Raw genomic sequence first — 6,421 nt, forward strand, 5'->3', positions numbered from 1 at the left:
AAATGGCACCCTATTCCCTATATACAGTATATACAGTATACAGCACTATTTTTGACCAGAGCTCTATGGGCCCTGGTTAAACTAGTGCACTATATAGGGAGTAGGGTGGTATTCGGGACTCACCCCGGATGTATCAGAACAGACTGGATAGTTGGTATGGAGAGTGATGGTACTTACTTACTGTTTGACTGAGTGCCCATAAGCCTTGAGTTGACAGTGGTCCCATGGTTACAATATTGCAGCAGGGTATAAACTTCAATATTTACTACAATACACTGTTGCTTTTCAACTGAGGTCATGGTAACATTTTACCAGGGAGCAAAACACACAAATTAAAAATAATAGAGTCTGTCACCAGCTTGTAGTCCTACCAATGTGCATCCGTTAAGGAGAAAAAAGCAGATAGGTATGTAAATGGGATTTCAGCCACTTGAGTGACAATGGAATTATCAAAAACCAAGGCATTTCAACCATCTAGCTTTCATCTGGATAGTAGCTTGCACGTCACTTTTCATTTGATAATAATGACCCAAGGCCTCGTCCAAGATCCTGTCTCGTCAGAAATCTTTAAACAGGGTTATCCTGCTGACACTGTGAATAGCAGAACATTACCATGAGAAAGCAACTGGAACATTGAGCTAGACCAGTCTGACGTATATTGGCATCTCATTGCTCTAGGAGGGACGTGAGTAATTATTTCCCCTTTAGTACCCCACCCAGGCTGAGTGGCTGTACAATCTGTCCCTAGACAATTATTGAGTCCCAAATGGCACCCAGTTCCCTATATAGTGCACTACACTTGACAAGACCCCATAGGGCTTTGGATAAAGAGGAATTTAACCCTGGCTCTGCCACGGCATATACTACAGCATCATAGTCCGGCATTCATAGCGAAAGCTGATACAGCCCGTTAGGGAGAGGGGGCGTGCCCACACACTTGAATAAGTGTGTTGTTTACTTTGAACGACCAACACACAGTAATCTCACAACTTCTCTAGGCAAGATCATTTTGAAAACGTTTGTTTTTCACTAATGTTTGTCATCATGCCCGTGTAATGTTCTGTGCTAATTACAAACAAGCGCAAAAAATGTGTTACCTTTCACCGTTCTACTTACCAGATATTCACCTGATTCTGCCAGTGGCTTGTGGCTATTAAGAATGATGCGGTGACCAAAGATTATCACAGGGATTTTCAGGCTGAATTGATGGGGAATCAATTTCGACGACAGCTGAGAAGTGATGCGATACCATAGATTTTTTTCCTTCACAACAAAATGGAAGATTCTCAATTAGAGGTAACCTAACGTTAGCTAACTTGCTAGCCTATCTGGACTAGCTGGGTAAATTAGCTAGCTAACGTTACAGTCCTGTATGGAACTCTGAAAGCCATAAGCTAAATCAAATATTACCTATCTTTTGGTATACACATTGCCAATCAATATCGCTTATGCCATGGTAGTCACTGCTAGACTGGTAGCTACCTTCAGCAGAGTAAACATGTTTGTTCATTCTATCTTGACATTAGCTAACGTAAGCTAGCTAATGTTACTCTTATTTGGTATCTCAATTTGGTAGACATCTATTCCACCCTTGTCTGGAAAACACTCCATTACTAAAAATAGAATTGTCAATATAGCTAACTCCCTCTCTGTGTGTTGGTAGCAATGATGAATGTGTATAAATTGTCTATGATTGGTTAATTGGTTCTCAGCCAGTCTCAGCTGGCTAGCTATCTTGCTGCCAATTTAGTTATGCTAGTTAGCTAACAGCACGCTGACAATATTGAAATGTCCGTGTTAGGTATGCTTAGCTAGCCAAAATGTGCTTCAAACCCCTAGCTCTGCACAAGGTGAAGGTAAGTTGGCCAAAATATTTACAACCTGACGGCTAAGAAACACTACATGGACAAAAGTATGTGGACACCAGCTAGTCGAACATATCATTTCAAAATCATGGGCATTAATATGGAGTTGGTCCCCCCTTGCTGCTATAACAGCCTCCACTCTTCTGGGAAGGCTTTCCACCAGATGTTGGAACATTGCTGCGGGGACTTGCTTCCATTCAGCCACAAGAGCATTAGTGAGGTCGGGCACTGATGTTGGGCGATTAGGCCTGGCTCGCAGTCGGCGATCTATTCATCCCAAAGGTGTTCGATGGGGTTGAGTTTAGGGCTCTGTGCAGGCCAGTCAAGCTCTTCCACACCGATCTCGACAAACCATTTCTGAATGGACCTCGCTTTGTGCACAGGGCCATTGTCATGATGAAACAGAAAGGGCCTTCCCCAAACTGTTGCCACAAACTATTGGAAGCACAGAATCGTCTAGAATGTCATTGTATGCTGTAGCGTTAAGATTTCCCTTCACTGGAACTAACGGGCCTAGCGCAAACCATGAAAAACAGCCAGAGACCATTATTCTTTCTCCACCAAACTTTACAGTTGGCACTATGCATTCGGGCAGGTAACGTTCTCCTGGCATCTGCCAAACCCAGATTCATCACTCCAGAGAAAGCATTTCGACTGCTCCAGATCCAATGGAGGCGAGCTTTACACCACTCCAGCCGACGCTTGGCATTGCGCATGGTGAGCTTAGGCTTGTGTGCGGCTGCTCGGTCATTGAAAACCCATTTTATGAAGCTCCTGACAAACAGTTCTTGTGCTGACGTTGCTTCCAGAGGCAGTTTGGAACTCGGTTGTGAGTGTTGCAACCGAGGACAGACGATTTTTACGCGCTTCAGCACTCGGCAGTCCCGTTCTGTGAGCTTGTGTGGCCTACCACTTCGCAGCTGAGCCGTTGTTGCTCCTAGACGTTACTTTTTCACAATAACAGCACTTACAGTTGACCGGGGCACCTCTAGCACGGCATAAATTTGACGTACTGACTTGTTGGAAAGGTGGCATCCTATGACGGTGCCACTTTGAAAGTCACTGAGCTCTTCAGTACGGGCCATTCTACTGCCAATGTTTGTCTATGGAGATTGCATGGCTGTGTGCTCGATTTTATGCACCTGTCAGCAACGGGTGTGACTGAAATAGCCGAATCCACTAATTTGAAGGGGTGTCCACCTACTTTTGGCCATGCAGTGTAGCTCAATTTACAGTAAGCATGGTATAAACATGAATTGGGTAGTGTTTGTGTTCTGGGGTCACAGGTGGTTAGAGGTAGCCTGAGGACTAGAGAACCTTCCAGACCATGTCATCAATTTAGTCTACTCTTCTTCTCTTTTTACCTTTTCTCTAAACTCAGGTTATCTGGAGTCATTCCACAGTGCCTTGCTGAAAAATACCCCAAAGCAGGGGGCATGTTGGGTACACAAGCTTGAGGGAGAGGACACACCTTGCTGTTATGGAGCACAACAAGATTGTGGGCCTGAAACCAGCCAGGAACACTGAAAGGTATGAAATCAAGACTACAACAGCAATGACACAACCACCTCATTATTCTCTCTGTAGATTCTCTAAACACAATACAAAGACATGTCTAGAAAATTCTGCTGCAAAGGACTACTGTTAAAAATAATGATCTGTCAAAGTCAATGGGCTGGGGGAGGTTTACAGACAGCACTTTGAGATCAGGAAGGGGGTTTTGGTTGTGCTTAGACAATAAATGTACTGTTGTGTATGAGACCGATTCAGGTGCCATTTCTCCTCAATCTCCCATACACAACAATTCATACTGTGTAAGAACTGCCTTCATAAGACTTTTAACACCTTCTGCAGCCCCCCAGCCCATTCACTTTGTTGACTGATCTTTCCTCTCAAAAGCATCTCCCAATGTCCCCTCATTGTCCCTTAACAATATGCTAGCCAGTCCCATTCGGTTGACACCTTTACCAACGAAGGCGTGTTGCCCTACGTCCCTTCCACTAAAAGTGTAAAATGGTAACACCACAACCATGTATTTCCAGGAGACGTGCAGTACCAGCAAATCTTCTGCAAGGGGACCAAATAGTTGGTGGTTAAGATGCCCTACTTTCGGCAGAGTCTTATCCAGCTGGCCATTCACCGCAGACAGGACAAGCCCATCGCCATGAGCACAAAGAGTCTCAGCTTTTCCAGCCCACCATGCCGAACACCATTGCCAGTGTACCGATGCCGGATAAAGGACTATGGCTGCGTTTACACAGGCAGCCCAATTCTGATATTTCTTTCACTAATTGGTCTTTTGACCAATCAGATTAGTTCTGAAAAAGATCTGATGTGATTAAGACCAATTAGTGGAAAAAATATCAGGATTGGGCTTCCTGTGTAAACACAGCCAGTGTGGCTCAGCATAAGACCATGTATTTAGAACAGGGCTCTCCAACCCTGTTCCTGGAGAGGTACCCTCCTGTAGGTTTTCGCTCCAACTCCAGACACTCCTGTAGGTTTTCGCTCCAACTCCAGTTGTAACTAACTTGGTTCAGTTTATCAACCAGCTAATTATTAGAATCAGGTGTGCTAGATTAGGGTTGGAGTGAAAACCTACAGGACGGTAGCGCTCCAGGGACAGGGTTGGAGAGCCCTGATTTAGAACCACCATAAAATAAATATGGATATTTTCTATCAAGCTTTGAAATTTGTCTGCCCTTATGGATTCACATAATATATTTATAGAAGCTGTACGGGGCACTGTATGCTAAACATTCATATATCCAAATATTGTTTGTTTATTTGTCAAATTCTAAAATACAGGGGAGTGTACACTATTGAATGCTAACTCAAGAGAACAGGTTATTCAACAAAAGTGTTATATGGTAAAAGTAACATACACAGAAAATTGTATGAACACTGTAGTACATTTACATTTTAGTAATTTAGCAGACGCTCTTATCCAGATCAATTTACAGTTAGTGAGTGCATACATTTTATTTTTTCTTCATAATGGCCCCCTGTGGGAAACGAACCCACAACCCTGGCATGACAAGCGCCATGGTCTACCAATTGAGCTACAGGGGACTATACAGTTCAGTGTGTCTCAGGTGTAGAGACACACAAGTGCAGAGAACTGTAGCTACAGATTGTTACAACAGATAATCTGATTTACCCATTTTTGCCGACATCTTGTCTATTTCAAGTCTTCTCTCATTGATCGAGAAAGGTGGGTGTCCACCCCAAAGTTCTGCATGTCATGATGACAGCGGCATGTCTCGATCAATGAGAGCAGACTTGAAATAGACAAGATGGCAGTGCACACATTGTTGGATTACTTTATGGAGCAAGAAAAGTATTTATTTGAATAAAGGAGCATTTTCTAAATTCAAACTGACGCCCTGCAACTGGACACTGACATTTTATGAGACTCCTGTTTCCCCCGAATCAAAGAGGAAGAAGGTATCACTAAGGTTGGTTGAAAATTCTCTGGGCTACACCAAACATTACCTATCCTGAAACTCCCAGTAATGGTTACCAAAACTCTTTGGTTGAATCACATTATCTGGTGTAACAATCTGTAGCTAAGAGAACTGGTGATCAGCCGATGAGGGGAGAGGTGGTCATGATGAAATTACCATTCAAAAGAAACATACAGTAAGTTCAGGGAATACTTGTAAAGCTGTGGGAGGAGTGTTGTCATGATCAACTGCCATTCAGCCCCTTATGAGTAATCTGCTTTAAATCCAGCATAACGTCTAATCCCTCAAGAGGGATACAGTTCTGCTACAATGACACACACACGTAAAGGAATTATGTTTCTGTATCTAGAATACACTCCAGGAAGAAGCCCAGACACCACAAGGTAATTTCTGTACAAATTACATTTACAATATCTAGCCTAATAGAAATAACCCTCAACCTTTACACAGTGACCAGACCGTGCTAATGAGCCTAGGTAGGCAGACTGTATATACCTACAGCCATGTCTATCAGGCATGCTTAGGCAAATATTTTTTATTGTAAGACCAGCTGACATTTTTGAGATTTACAACAGTAAATTGTTGTATTATTGTTTCTCCTTACTGTTTGCCAAAACTGATCCTAGATCAAGATTCCTGCTCTGTTCTGCTTTATAAATACGGGCCAGGTTGTGCCAGGCCTTTTTCTTGAAGACTTAACCTGACATTAGATTACTCAGAACATGAGGAGAGAGAGCTTCAGTCATTCATGTTTAATCTTCTGCCAAACCCACCGTTTCATAACAAGGACTGAGTGATCATCACAGCAGTAGTCTGTAATGAGGGCTCTTCCTCCTCCTTGGTCTATTTAACCGTCCTGTTCTGAACTAAAACCAGTTTCACTAATCACATTCTCTCTGGTGTTACTTTATGATGTTCCTCATTATTACCAGTACTCATCAAGGGTCTGAAGACTTCCAACTTTGTGTGTGTGTGTGTGCAAGCACATACTTCCTTGCAGATATACTTGCGTGTGTATGTGTGTGTGTGTGTGTGTGTGTGTGTGTGTGTATGCTTGTGAGTGAGTGAGTGAGTGAATGTGTGTGTTTG

The 6,421-nt window shown here is 43.1% G+C and overlaps 1 long non-coding RNA gene across 1 annotated transcript; it reads left to right on the plus strand.

Moving 5' to 3' along the window:
* The first annotated feature begins 977 nt into the window (after nucleotides 1–977).
* On the plus strand, nucleotides 978–4,138 carry LOC121536477. Its single transcript, XR_005994874.2, has 3 exons — nucleotides 978–1,296; nucleotides 3,247–3,395; nucleotides 3,908–4,138. It is a non-coding gene; the product is annotated as an uncharacterized LOC121536477 (long non-coding RNA).
* Nucleotides 4,139–6,421: the final 2,283 nt, after the last annotated feature.

Source organism: Coregonus clupeaformis, unplaced genomic scaffold (assembly GCF_020615455.1).
Source record: "Coregonus clupeaformis isolate EN_2021a unplaced genomic scaffold, ASM2061545v1 scaf0024, whole genome shotgun sequence".
Classification (NCBI taxonomy): domain Eukaryota; kingdom Metazoa; phylum Chordata; class Actinopteri; order Salmoniformes; family Salmonidae; genus Coregonus; species Coregonus clupeaformis.